The following is an 11089-nucleotide window of genomic DNA, read 5'->3' on the forward strand; positions in this document are numbered from 1 at the left end:
TTTTTTTTTTTTTTTTGTAGTCATAGATAGACACCATGCCTTTATTTTATTTGCTTGTTTTTTTGTGTGGTGCAAATGGATCGAACTCAGTGCCTCACACATGCTAGGCAAATGCTCTGCCACTGAACTACAGCCCCAGCCCCTGGTGTGTTTTGAAGTCTTGATTCCCAGGACCTCAGAATGTAACTTTAATTGGAGATAAAGTCTTTAAGAGGCAATTAAGTTTAAAATGATACTGTTAAGGTAGATCCCAATCCAATCTGACTGGTTCTTTATATATAAGAAGAGGGAGTTTGGATACATAGACACTAAGGATGGTGATGTGCAGAGGAATGATCATGTGAGGACACAGAGAAAGCAGTGCCCTCTCAAGTTAAGCAGAGAGGCCTTCAAAAAAAACCAAAGCTGCTGACACCTTGATTTCAGACTTCCAGTCATCAGAATTATGAGAAAACAAATTGCTTTTGTTTAAACCATTCAGTGTGTGTGATTTTGTTATGGCAGTCCAAGCAAACAAATACAGTTATGAAAATAATGGTGATGGTGGTGATTTCTTCATAGCATATGTTACTGCCTAAAGTTAGCTCATATTTATTTATGTTCATGCTTTTTCCCACCTAATTGTAAGTTTCATGGTTAGAGCAAGGACCTTGTCTTTTTCTTTCTTTCTTTCTTTCTTTTTTTTAATATTTTTAGTTACAGATGGACAGAATACCTTTATTTTATTTATTTATATGTGGTTCTGAGATTGAACCCAGAGTTTCACACATGCTAGGCAAGCACTCTACCACTCTACCACAATCCCAGCCCAGTTTGGGACCTTATCTTTCTAGTGTATCATGGTAATCATAATGTGTAGGGAAGTGCCTGAGCCATAGTAGGTGTAAAAGTAGTTATGCCATTAAATTATTTATTGTTTTACTCTGCAATTCCTAGTATTTTACTTTTTTTTTTTTTTATGATGCATGGGAGTTCCTGAGTTCTGTGTTTGAGGACTATGGACTATAGCACATAGGCATATATAAGAAATAGCATTGCAGTAAGTTAGAAACAAAAGACTTTGGGGAAATACACACACACACACACACATATTTATTTTTTAATGATCTTCACTTGATTTCAGGTTCCTTGGAAAAAAAGACCTTTTATGAATAGAATAGTTCTGCTGAATAGATTTTGCCATTATTTTAGCTTCATTTCATTATTTGGCTTCAAAATAAGGTTGATCTATGAAAAATGCTTCAAAAAAAATAAGTGCAAGGTCTTTTTGTTGTTGTTGTTCTCTACTGTAAATACTACTCATCATATAGTGTAGAGCTCAGTAAATATTTGTTAAATGAATGAAAATCATTTTCAAATTCTGCTTTGTTCCTGGAAATTGAATTGTTTAAATATTCTTTCATACTTGGCATGATATATCAGCTAGTTCATAGAAATAAAATGTTTTGCCTATTCTTTTGCCCCTTAGGATTGCATCAGATGTCCTGAATCAGGTCTTTGCTTCCGGATGTTTTTGACCTTAGACCGCCCTTAACTGAACACTCACAGCCTAGCTTCATGGCACTGGCTCCACCTTGTGTCAAGAACGTGATACTACTACACCCTTGAATGCCTGTAAAAAAAACAGCTTTCACTAGGTCAAACATTTTAAGTGATCCAAATGCTGTATTTTAGGTGATCCAGATTAAGTGATGATGCCACTTCTGGGCCGTTAATGTGACTCATTTGTTTTGAAATAAATTTACTTTTATGTTTACTACTCTCTGTGTGGTGCAAGTGCATAAACATATACTTAATTATAAAGGCTTTTGGTGTTAATTTGTACCTCTTATCAGTTTATGGTATCTCCATACTTTGCCAAAGACAAATAGTACCCATCTGCATATTTAAAAACCTTTGAAAAAAATAAAAATCTTTGTATGAGACAGTCATTTTCTCCATAAACCCTATCAAAATCGACATGTTGGTAATTTATTTAAAATCCTATAAAATTGATTTAAAAAGGAGGAAGATAATATTTTAAAGCCCCCCCCCCCGCCAAAAAAAAGAGTTGTATTTAATTTCTGGTTTGTATCTATGGTAGAATATTAACTTGTATAGAGGCGGGGGTGTGGGGGAGAGTGTCAGGAGTGTGCTGGAGGCAAATCATGCTGACTTGTACCAATCATAAGAACTGAGTGCTAAATTTTCAGGAATTCTCCAAGCCATTGTTAAAAATTAGTTTATATTTTTCAAGTTATAAAAACTTAATTAAAATGTATTAAAAACAAGGGTGCTCACTTTGGTAGCACTTATACTAAAATTGGAATAACATGGAGATTAGCATGTCCCCTATACAGTGATTACACACTAACTCATGAAGTGCCCCGTATTTTTTTCAGGTTATTCTGGATAAAATGTAAAATAAATGTTTTTGTTAAGAATGAAAAAACCCAAAGTTTATAAAAACTCAAAATTTACCATTTCCCAATTACCTTACTACAGTTTACTCTTATTTATGCAGTTGAGGTCATGTATGTCTGGTATATGCTTGGTGAACATACTTTACAGTGGAATGCTACTTACGCATTTCTCCCAGATGCCACCTTGAGTGACTTTCGAGTTGATGGTCAATAGCTTGGAACTGGGTATGGTGGGCATATTTACATGGTTCAAATCAACACTGTTCAAATCAATGCCACAAGTCAGGACTGTTTTCTTGTGAGGAGCCAGTCAATGACCAGCAGGCTACTGCCTGCAGATGAGTTTATTTATACCATTTCTCTCTACTTTCTTCCAAAAGCCTGACAAAAAAGAAGGAATTATTAAACTTGAAAAAAAATTAATTTTATTTTATTACACTGGCTTCACTTTTTAAAGAAGTTGTTTTAAAAGGTTACATTAGGATTTTTTAAATACTTTAATAATAATAAAATCATTTAAAAAGCTTATTTTAAAATAATTTGCAATAAATTCACTCGATTCAAAATCTCATTAAGTAAAATAGATAAATCAACTGCAATATTATATATGACTATGAATTGCTTTTTCATTTTTGCTTCACTTTTTTTTTTTTTTGGTACCAGGAACTGAACTCAGTGGCACTTAACCAGTGAGCCACATCCCCAGCCTTTTTATGTATGTTTATTTTTAGAGACAGGGTCTCACTGACTTGCTTAGGGGCCTTGCTAAGTCGCTGAAGCTGGCTTTGAACTTGTAATCCTCCTGCCTCAGCCTTCCCAGCTGCTGGGATTTCAGGCATGCGCCACTGAACCCGGCTTTTGCTTTGTTTTCTAGTTATTCTCAATTACCTTTTTTTTTCCCTTCTTATGAACTTTTTTCTTTTTCTTTTTCTCTTTCTTTCTTTTGCTGGAGATTGAACCCAGGGTCTTGTGCATACTAGGCAGGATTTCTGCCACTGGCTATACATACCCTTAGCCCCTGAACTTCTTTCTTTACTTTCATCATTAAGCATTGACATTTCTAGTCCCTGTCTCCTGAAACTATATTTTTATCTCTTTCAACATTTTCCCTTCCAGTTTTCTCTCTTTGCAAACCTCTAACTCTTTTTCATAACTAGTGGCCTGAACTTCTTCTGGCTGCTGTTCTTTATTGCCTTTCTCTTTTTTCCTTAGCTCACCTCTGGGAGTCTTACTACTCCTAAGGCTGAGCTGTGAACCCTAATTCCCTCTACAGTGGCCAGCATCCCAGCTCACCCAGATACCATTTGGAGTATCATCTGGAGTTTTTCAGGGCCTACCTGGTCCCTTAGGCTGCTTTTCCATGTTCTTGGCACCAGAATTATGATGTAAGAGTGGCTCAGAGGATCATTCGTTCTTCCTTGCCTCTAGTCTTATATTTCAGTTCATGGGAGAACAAACAAGAGAAGCTCTGAGTCATCTTTGCTTCTGCTATAATTGCCCTTTACTCTCATCTCAAGGACTCAGGAACTTAGGAGTTCCATTGCTGAGGATGGAACCCAGAGCCTTGAAAACACCAAGCAGATACTCTACCAATGAACTTCACCCTAGCTCTTTGGAGGATTCTTGAAATAAATTCATTTCACTTTATTGTATCTGAAGAAACAGATGTTCAAGAATAAGGGACTTCTTAGTGTTTAAACATTACCTCCTTGCCCCTACTTCATTTGCCCTTATATTTTTTTCTTCTCAGTCTCCCTCTACCCTGCTTTTACTGAGTGGTGTAATCAACTGGTTGCCCCTAAAGGTACTTGCCTGGTGAGCTGCCTTCTAGGCTAGAGGTCAGTCTGACCGGTTCAGCTAGGAACTGCTGCTCATCCTCAGAAAGCTTGGCATTTCTGCTTCTGATGACTTGAACCCCATGTTCCATAAAAGCCAAACGTAAAACCAGCTCTTATCATATAGCATCAGGTAACAGTTCACATTACTGCCTCTATCAGTGGCTCCTTCTTTTCTATGCACTTTTATCTCCAAGGCATGGTAGACTAGTATCCAGCCTGATCTCAACTTTTACTTCATTATAAGTATTTTAAATACTTTAGAGATGGGCCTAGTAGGAGGAAGTTAGGTCACTGGGGGCATGTCCTAGAAGGGATATTGGGGTCCTGGCTCATTATTTTTATTTTTTTGCTTCTTAGCCACCATGATGTGAACAGACCTCCTCCACAGTTTGCTCCTGGTTGGCCTTTTGGTTTCGGGCTATAGACTGAAACCTCTGAAACTCTGAGTCAAAATAAACCTTTCCTATTTTTAAATTGATTAACTTGGATATTTTATTACAGTTATAGAAAGCTGAGACAAAAACAAACATAAACCCTATGGCTTATAAGAAAATGTTCTTGGTCTTGGAAGATCTACACTAGAATATTTCAGGAAACTGTTATAATGTCTACAATTTACTCTCCCAACAGTCCAGCAAAATGATGGTAATAATGATAATAAAATGTATAAGTGGTGAATCTAGGTGAAAGCATGCAGTTCAATATGCCATTCTTACAATTTATTAGATTGAAATTTTTGAAATAGAAATCTTTTTTCTAAAAAACCAAAAATATTCACATTTTATTCTCAGCAATCCAAACCAAAGTGATAAATGATAACAAACATCTTAATGTAAACTATAACATAATTTGTTCTTTTGTGTTATACAAACTGTATCACTTTGGCTTATTAAAGATGTCTTAATCCTAATTCAATTATTAATTTCAACATTTAATATGTAATTAAAACACTAATTGTGGGGCTGGTGTTGTGGCTCAGCAGTAGAGTGCTTGTCTAGCACATGCAAAGTCACTGGGTTCAAACCTTAGCACCACATAAAACTAAATAAATAAATGTCTAACTATAACTAAAAAACAAACAAACAAACAAAAAACCATTAATTGCAACATTTTTACTCTGTACTTCAGAATTGAAAATCAAAAACTTGGCAACACTGGAATGTTCTAGTGTAGTTCTTCCAAGATCAAGAACATTTTCTTATAAGCCAGGTTTATGTTTATGTGTGTTTGTCTCAGCTTTCTGTAACTGTAATAAAATATCCAAGTTAATCAATTTAAAAATAGGAAAGGTTTATTTTGACTCAGAGTTTCAGAGGTTTCAGTCTATAGCCCGAAACCAAAAGGCCAACCAAGAGCAAACCGTGGAGGAGGCCTATTCACATCATGGTGGCTAAGAAGCAAAAAAATAAAAATAACGAGCCAGGACCCCAATATCCCTTCTAGGACATGCCCCCAGTGACCTGACTTCCTCCTACTAGGCCCCATCTCTTAAGCTTCCACTACCTAATATGTTGACCAGGATTTCAACACATGGGTCTTTGGGGAACACTTATCCAAATTATAGCAATGTTCTTTAAAATAATGTTGGAATCAGAGCACTTGGAGAGAGTCTTAAGAGGTCATTTGATTCATTCCCTGGCTTCTTGTAGGTAAATTCTTACATAGTACAAAACTAGTATTTTTCAGGATTAATAAACCCAGATTCTTATGGGGGCCAGTCTAGAAATGTATGAATCAGAAAGAATACAGGATAGTATTTACAACATGTGTGTATGTTCCAAACAAACAGGCTGGGATTGTAGCTCGGTAGTAGAGTACGTGATTACCATTCATAAGGCCCTGGGTTCAATCCCCAATACCAAGAAACAAAAACAAAATCATAAACGAACCCTATGTTAAGAAAAACATCATCTGAGGGCCAAATTTGTCCTTCAGGTCATCAGTTTGTGGCCCTTGGATCTATCTTCAAAGCTCCTATGGTGTGGTATCTCCAGATGTCTCTTTGGAACCACCTTGTTATAGTCATTATCGTCAAGAAGTTCTGCTTTAGTTGAATTTGTACACCTAATGTGTGAAATCCTAGCTACTCGGGAGGCTGAGGCAGTAGGATCACAAGTTTGAGGCCAGTCTCAGTAACTTAGTATGACCCTATCTCAAAATAAAAAGGGCTGGATAGCTGGGTGTGGTGGCACATGCCTGTAATCCTATTGATTTTTGGAGGCTGAGGGACGATTGAGACCTCAAAGCCAGCCTCAGGAACAGTGAGGCACTAAAGCAACTCAGTGAAACCCTGTCTCTAAATAAAAATAGTGCTGGAGATGTGGCTCAGTGGTCAAGAGCCCCTGAGTTCAATCCCTGGTCCTCGCCCCCAAAATAAAAAAGTCGGGACTGGAATGTAGCTCCCTGGTAGAGCACTGAGGGTTCAATCCCTAGTACCCCTTCCCCCTACAAGGTTCTTTTAAGTCGAATTAAATACTTTATTGAGCTTTTTAAAATTGAATGTTTGAGAGATAGCAGTTGCATGGTGAATCTCACAGATTGTAGGCTGTGTGTGTTTGAATTCCATTTCCACTGTTTCCTAGTGATCTTGGAAGAATTGCTTGACCTCTCTGTGGTTCAGTTTTCCTCCTCTGTAAAACAATACTACCTGCTCAGGGAGCTGCTGTGAGGAGTTAGTGAATAAGAATATTTAAAGCACTTTAAAACAGAGGCTGATATACATGGTTAAACGCCGTATGATTGTATTTCACTAATACTAACCTGACAGCCAGAAGGTATTTTTTTCTCACATCCACACAGATCATGATCCTGGCAAAAGAGATATGAGAGAGGTGTGAGAATTTTTTTTTTCTAGACTTGGAGGAAATGTCCATTCCTAACTCAGAAAGCTAATTAATCTACCTTTCTCACATGATGAAAGTTTTTGTTTGTTCTCATCCCCATTCCTCTGTTAGATTTCACAGCTTTCATCAAGATTTCCCTAGTTCTTAGGAGTTGAATATGTTGACAATATATGATCCTATTCAAGTTATTGAGTGTCTTTGAGCTTAAGTTTCCACCTTTGTAAAATGAAGATAATTGTAGGACCTCCTTTACGGGGTTTTGTGTGGTTCAGTGAATTAGTACATGCACTGCGTTAGAACTGTACCTACTACATGGTGCAACAATAGTTGGTTGTGGTGTGCAGTCCCCTGCCCCCATACTGGGGATTGAGCAGGGGTGGTCTGTTACTGAGCTATATCCCTAGCCCTTTTTATTTTTTATTTTGAGACAGGGTTTTGCTAAGTTGCTGAGACTTGAATTTACAATCCTCCTTCCTTAGCCTCCCAGGTTACTGGGATTACAGGCATGTACCAATATGCCCAGCATGCATTCTGTTTAAATAGCCATGTTCTTCAATTGCGTATTCTGTCACTGGGATCTAATTTTCTTGCCAACAGTACTCTTTGGAATTTTTCTTCCCTTCTTCACTGCAAGTGTTTTTATTAAGGCCACCAGTGATCTTTTTTTTTAATATTTATTTTTTAGTTGTAGATGGATACAGTATCTTTATTTTATTTTATGTGGTGCTGAGGATTGAAACCAGGGCCTCACGTGTGCTAGGCGAGCGCTCTACCATTGAGCCACAACCCCAGCCCCACCAGTGATCTTTTTTTCTAAATCTATTATACTGCTTATTCTGTAATATTTTAAATAATCAAGGTAATCTTGCAACCAGGGGTTCAGGGGCAGGGGGCTGCAGGTGGCTTTGAGAGGAAGAATGGGAGACAGAAATGTGGAAGAAAGGAATGGTGAGAAGGAGGGAGAAAAGATAAAGAAGGAGAGAAATAGTAAGAGAGAATGGTCTAACTTTGGAGCAGTGATGGCAGGATTCTGCAAAGGTTAGGTGTGGATTAAATGTGTGGGGCATGGAGTTGGCAGTTAAAAGAGAAGTCATTTCTGGCTGGGGATAGAGTGATAGAGGCTCACTTAGCATATGCAAGGCCCTGGGTTCAATCACATTTAAAAGGAGAGAGAGAGAGAGGGAAATAATTTAGAAGAAGTATTAGTATTGATATTGTTGAAAGGAATCAGGGAAGTAGAATGATTAGGAGTGGTAAAGCATGCATCAAAATATTTTTTCAAGGTAAGGAAGACATCAATATTTAATGCAAAAGAGGAAACAACTGATTTATTCCTTTAGGAAAGAATGAAGATACTGAGAGGTGGAGGAAGGTTTGTCAGGAACACACTTGAGCCAACAGTGAAGCTAACACCCCCCAAGAGGGTTTATTGTTTCATTCATTTCAAGGATTTCTGTTTGTTTGGGGTTTTTTTTCGAACCTCAATCTCCTTTTGCTTACTGTATTTGCTTATGTAGTTCTTTATCGAAATGATCTGTTGCTGCTGTATTTGCTCTCTTATATCATCCTTTAATTCACAGAACATTTTAATTATATACATTCTGAACTTCTTCTCTGTCATTTCTTCTGTTGTGCTAGCCATGGATTCTTGGTTTGTTTGGGGCACTTTCTTCCCTTGTTTTTTCATGTTGTTCATGTGTTTTCCCTTCTAGCACTGCAGATCCAAGGTGTTACAGTTTTTATCCTATAAACTTATAGTGTCCCTGTAGTGTTCCAATACCTCCCCTTTAGGGGGAAGAACAATATTAATAGATCCAAATACAAACAATATACAGCCTTAAACCAAGTAGCTACTATTAAGATGTTTATGGTTTTTGTCACAAGATACAGAAATGGTAAGTTCAGTTATTATCTACAATATAAACAGTAGGTTTGCAATAGGGTCTATCTACAGTTTCTGGTGGTGGACCAAAAACCCAGGTGAGGTGTCGGATGAGATGTTGAGGGGGTAGGAGGTGAGGATATAGAGTTAGTAGATCTTAGAAAGGTTGAAAGAGGAACCTAAAGAAGTTGGTTAGTAGCAAGAGGAGAGAGAGAAAGTGATTTGGGGGAGACAAGTAAGTGGGAAGACAGTAGACTACAGAAAACAAACAAACATAAAAATTAAGAAAAATAAAAAGTGTAAAAATAGGAGGTGAAAGAATGTACAACACCACTATAAATACTGTTCAAACATTCCAGTCCTCAGTAGCCTAATTCATGAAAAGTTCTTGGTTTCACAAATGTTGGGGATGTGAGGGCGGGAGAGGGTGGGGGGGAGGGAGGGAAATCTCAAGGAAGATTCAAGTCTTGTTTTTATTGGATATCAGTGTCTTTCCTGTTTCCATTCTCATCCAATGGGTGGTGTTGTCTGTTGTTTGCTTGTATCTCCACCCTCAAGATGGTGAAGGTTATTTGGGTGGGAAGGTTGGTCTTGTAGGTGGAGCTCCTGGAGGTGGGGTATAGCACTTGCCTTCCCTGATGGGATACTGCACCCCAAGGATCTCCTTTGGGGCCTGCTTGTGTGATGTGGGCACCTGGTCTTGTTAAGACCACATCTTCCTTCCCATTCACTCTCAGCAATTCCTTATATCCCCTGTGGACCTCACAATTCCTGGTCCAAAGACAGTGACTGTAAAGGGGGTATGGAGTTAATAGTGATACCAGGGATGGTGTAGTTTACATCTATTCAGTAATGAAGATGATAGACCTTCTGCTAAGGGGAACAGAGTAGTGCTTTGGAGCTTGAGGCAGAGATGATGGAGAATAGGTATTGTGAGGGAGTTTACTAGGAATCAACAGAGATGAATAGAAGAATTGTTAGGCACCATCTAAGATACATTTGGTGTTGGATAGAATGAATTTGTGGTGGGCCATGTTTTTTTCTGTTAAATGTTTTCTTCCAGCAGTGCTTTGTAGGAACAAAGAAAGTGAAAATTAGAGTGGTTCAGGGTTATGTGTTAACAGAGCAGGCAGGATGGAAGGTGAAGGGGCCCAGAGTTCAGGATGGTGATAATGGAAAATTTGAAGGGCTGACTGTGGAACATTGAGAACCATGTATAGATTAATTAACTGCTAAACACAGGTTCATGAGTGAGCCCAGGCAAAACCAGTTGAGAAACCACCTAGCCAACCCACAACTGTGAAAAATAATAAAGCGTTGTTTATGAAGCCAGTTATATTTTGGGCAGCTTGTTATTCAGTAATAGAAGACTGCAGTGCTCTGCCTCTGTTGACTAAGCATGGCAGGAAACCTGAGGCAAGACAGCTGGATACAAAAAGACAAAGAAATAGGTCCTGGGGAAACTTGGAGGGGTAGAGAATAATGGAGAGGGATTCTAGAGGGGCACACAGAAAAAATGCAAAAATGCAGTTCATCCAGTTAAGTTCAGGCTGTAGAATGTGAGAGCAGGGCCAGGACTTGGTGTTCTGAGATGTGGGGCCCTGTGGAGGCAAGTAGTGTTGAGTGAATGACAAATCTTGGCTTCTTTCTTCTTTCCCATTCACTCTCAGCAAAGATCTTGCCTCGTACTACTTAGAAGAAAGAGTCTTCATGTGGGAATTTCCTAATCATTCCATTTCTAAACTACAAATGAATACAGATAGGAATTGTATGATAACAATTTGAAGGCAACAGATAAGTCACGTCTCTTCATTTTTATAAGCCCAATCAAAATTTATTCCCCTACTTGCCAAGACCAGTAAAAAGTTCAATATTAATTAATAGATTTTGTGCCTCCTTCTCTTCTTTTTCTGTATTGCACTGGGATGCCAAGGCCAGTGCAGCATGTCTTGAGGAGAAATGGGAGAAAGGAAAACTATTGTGCTGATGAGATCTTAGGCCAGAAACAGGGACAGCACAGGGGACCTCACTGAAGCTTCCAGAGCATACGTGAAGATATTTCCTTCTTGCAGGAGGAGGGGAACCTTGGTCAGTAGAGAAAGGAAAAAAAAAAAAAAAAAAAAA

General features: G+C 38.2%; 1 protein-coding gene and 1 non-coding gene across 2 annotated transcripts in view; both read left to right on the forward strand.

Annotated features, from left to right (window-relative positions):
• Positions 1 to 11089, forward strand: part of Efcab2 (EF-hand calcium binding domain 2) — a gene marked incomplete at its 5' end in the record, with an annotated part of 131747 nt that overhangs the window by 55184 nt on the left and 65474 nt on the right. The window lies entirely within an intron of this gene.
• Positions 2273 to 2376, forward strand: LOC125618586. The gene has a single exon (XR_007349925.1). It is a non-coding gene; the product is annotated as a U6 spliceosomal RNA (small nuclear RNA).

Source organism: Marmota marmota, unplaced genomic scaffold (genome assembly GCF_001458135.2).
Source record: "Marmota marmota marmota unplaced genomic scaffold, marMar, whole genome shotgun sequence".
NCBI classification, from domain to species: domain Eukaryota; kingdom Metazoa; phylum Chordata; class Mammalia; order Rodentia; family Sciuridae; genus Marmota; species Marmota marmota.